Here is a 4,346-nt window from a genome sequence, read left to right on the forward strand (position 1 = left end):
TTGAGTGGCGGTCCCACAAAATGAAAAACTTTAACCCCAACCATGGTTATCTTAGCATAGGACTCCAATGGTAGAAAAAAAAAAATATGTTATGGAGAAATCTTTGTTCTGAAGATAATTAGAGCTTGGAAATGAATATTTTTTTAACGATAACTACCCTTTAATAATTTTATTTTCTGTTCTAATCTATTTTAAGACAAACCCCTATAAGGTTTACTATATAATAACGTAACTATAACATTAGGGAATTCTAGAGTTATAAGTTCTGCAGGTGAAGTAGAAGATAAAAAACTGACTTAACCATGAAAAGAATCAGGGAAAATGCGCTTTTTTTTTAATTAATAAAAATAATTGACATCTACAACAAATTTTGTTTTTAACACTACACTTATAAAAGAACGCATCATGTTTTGACATACTAATATAGTTCAGGTATTAAAAAAAAAAAATTATCTGTATGTAAATTTATGCTATAATTTAATAAGTATCAACTAAAATCTACTAGTTTCTAAGCTTGCTTCCTCATCCATTCCTGACAATCCTACGGCACCTGAAAAGAAGATGACCTCGAGACCTTCAAATGTAGAAATGTTATTAGAGTACTACCAATGGGTAATTTCTATTCATGCCTGTATCATACTATTATAATCTAACATCAAATTTACTTGATTTATTTTAATGTAAATACAGTCGTAAATGTCAATAAATAAATTTTAAAAAATATTTAATTAATTAAATTCATCTTATCTGCCTTTGACTAAAATAAAAATGCAAGCTAAAATCTATCTAACCAAATTTTTAAGCCATACTTTTTACAAATAATCGACCTCATATAAATAATCACATTTCTATAAACTCATGCTTCACCACTTTGTCAAAATTCATAAAATACCTCGGTTTAATTCTGGACAGATTTAAATTTTATTCATTGATCTATTCTAATAAGAAATTGAATTAGGTAAAAAAATAAAATAAAATAAAAATGCTACTATATTTCAATTAACAAATCCAAATTAGCTCCTAAATTAAATTAATTCTGTATAAATGAGTTATTTGACCTCAGTTGACTTATGCTTCACCCGTTTAGAGCTCGAAATATTTAACCAATTATACATATTTATATATAAATTAAAAATTTATCTATGAGAATAATAAAAAAATTAACCCTATAAAAAATAACAACTATGCTCAAAGAATTGCAGTTCATATTATCACAAACTGGTTTATGTTTCATTAAAACAAAATCTTACGAAAATTCATTAATAAAGAGAATTGGTATTTAGAACAATCCTTCTCTCTAACGCTAAACTTATAAAAGAACAAATCATGTTTTGCTATACTAATATAGTTCAGATGTTTATTTCATGAATATTATTAAGAAAAAAATTAAATCTGTAACGATACAACCCATGAAGGGTCAGGAGTGTACTATTTTGTAAGGAAATAGTGTTATACTAGACCAACGGTTGTGCAAAGGGGTTTGGTGAGAATCACGCTCAACCATCAGATTTTTCCTCAATTAAGGATACTTAAGTGGAGACCCTGGAGAACTCCCGATCCCACAGGGCTGAATTACGGCTACAGTGAAACAGTAAATAATCATCTGCAATAGCCGAATTCGAACCCGGGTCGTCCTTGGAGTTAGTAGTACAGTACCTTAGCACTGAACAACCCATGACACTTCCATATGTACATATGTTTTTTTTTGTTGATAATTTTTTCCTAATGTAATCAACCAAAATTTTGCGAAATTCATGAATTAAATACAAGTAAGGATTGGTATCCGTAATAACGTAAAATAATAATTTAAGTTACCACGAAAATAAACCACCATGGTTCCTATTCATCCCTCTATTCTCAGTACGCTGGTGCTCCTCAAGGTTGTATCCTTGGTCCTATCCTATACACCGTCTATAAGCTGATTTTCTAACCAAACCTAACACTTTCCTCACAACGTATGGCGATGACACATGTGTGCTCGTAGTTAATAATAACCCATTAATTCTATCCCAAACTCTCCAATACCATATCACAGTTTTCGAAGAGTGGTGTGGTAATTGGAGGATTAAGATAAATTCCAACAAATCCCATCAAATCACCTTTACCCTTCGTCATAAAACCTACCGACTGCCCTACAGTTTCATTTAATTATGTTATTCTCTTACCCCTGTCGAACAGATCCGCTACCTTGTACTACATTTGGACAAACGATTAACCTAGAATCCTCGCACAAGACTGAAAAGACAGGGAACTGCACGTCGATTTCGACTATTACAGCACTTATTAGACAAACGGCCTAAGCTTCCAACACATTACAAAAGACTAATCTACATGACTGTAATAAGGCCAATCTGGACATATGGAGTTGAGCTTTGGGGCTCCACTAAACCTTCGAATCCTTACTATCAAAAATCCTCAATGTTCCTTACTTTGTCACAAATAAAATCATACATAAAGACTTTAATGTTCTCTATGTAACCGATCTAGCCCGAACCAGATATCACTTCTTCAATTATAAATTCCCTAACCAAACAAACGCCCTAGTTTCTAACTTGCGTCCTCTTCCATTCCTGGCAATCCTCCGAGGCGCCTGAAAAGCAGATGTCCCCGAGACCAGGTAAAATCTAAGGTAAAATATCATCAGAGTGCTACCAATGGGTTGTTGCTCTACACGCCTGTAACTCTCCATTTTAACTAAGATCAAATTTACTGAATATATTATGTAATATACAGTTTTAAATTTCAATAAAGATATTAAAAAAAAGTTACCACGAATTTGTGAATAAAACTTGATTATAGAAAAAAAAAGATTACCTAAAATTAATGATACACGTACATCTCGAATATTGAGCTATCATCTCTATATTATATATAAAAATATCAGCCGAAGAAGTATAAAAAAAAAAAAAAAAGACAATTGGGTGCCAGATCGTAATGTGAGAGCGCTTTGAGTCCAACTTGAACGACTTTACCCTTTGAACACACTCCAGATGACAGGGCTAGTGGGGTTGAGCTTTATATTTAGCGGCTAGATGTATTATATAAAGTTTCGCAAGCCAAACACCTCGCTTCAGTCTACCGAAACAAAGCGAAATTTCCAACGGGATAACACATCCGTAAATCGTTCATGTTTGGCCAAAGTTAACGGTGCCGTCTTAAGATATTTGGCGCCCGCAGGCTACTATGAATAATGCGCCCTCTTCATAAGAAAATACACGAGATGGCTATTGCGGTGTGGAGGGGTAAAGGGAGAGTGAGTGGTAAAGTTGTACAAAACTGTCTGATCTCAAAAAGTCAATCTATTACTATTATTACACAAAACAAAACTATATTAAAATTAATTATAAAAAAACTTATATAAACATTTTCCAATAAGTACATAAGACAGCTAAGTTGATGTAACTTATTTAATCGTGCCAACGTTTCGGCTAGAATTTCTAGCCTTCATCAGGCTTCAGAACAGAAAAAGATAAAAACCAATGAACACAGAAAATAAAAAATAAAATATAAACAGGTTAACAGGCTCGTTTTATTCTTTCTTTTTTTTTCTCCCTATCTTTATTTTACCCCCCCCTTCTTTTCTCAATTTTACTTACCCAGGCTATTAGTTATGTTCACCATATATTGTTATTGTTATTTTCAAAATATTTTTTTTTCCTATTCATTTCTTTTGTTCAACTTCAATTTTATTTTTCTTTCCATAATTTTAATTTTTATGTTATTAATAACTAATATATACATATTTCATTGCATTATATAACTTCATTTTTATTTTATTTCCTTAATTATGTTATTTTACCTACTTATTCAATTACGTATGTATACATTTTATTTTCCCTTTCTCTCATCACTTTATTTATTAATTCCATTGTGTAAAATTATTTACTTTATGCCATTTTGTTTATATTTTATTTTTTATTTTCTGTATTCGTTGGTTGTTATCTTGTTCTGTTCTTAGCCCCGATGAAGACTAGAAATTCTAGCCGAAACGTTGGCACGAATAAACAAGTTACATCAACTTGTTTGTGTTTTATTTTGACCGCACCCCCAACCATTTTCTCCTCGTATAAGTCATTCTGATCACTGATACCATTCTCTGGAAATATATGACAATGTAATGCTACACAATAAAGGAAGTTTCCATCTTAAAAAAAATAAAATAAATTTAAAAAAAAAAAAAATTTTTTTATTTTATTTTTAATAATTGATTTATTGATATTTACAACTGTATACACATATATACAACAAGTAAATTTGCTGTAGGTGACATTGTAACATGATAAAAACATGTGGAGAATCTACCCACTGATAGAACTCCAATAACATTTCTAGAGAAGAAGATCTCG

Source organism: Halyomorpha halys, unplaced genomic scaffold (assembly GCF_000696795.3).
Source record: "Halyomorpha halys isolate HHAL.00 unplaced genomic scaffold, Hhal_1.1 Scaffold115.1, whole genome shotgun sequence".
In the NCBI taxonomy this organism is placed as follows: Eukaryota; Metazoa; Arthropoda; class Insecta; order Hemiptera; family Pentatomidae; genus Halyomorpha; species Halyomorpha halys.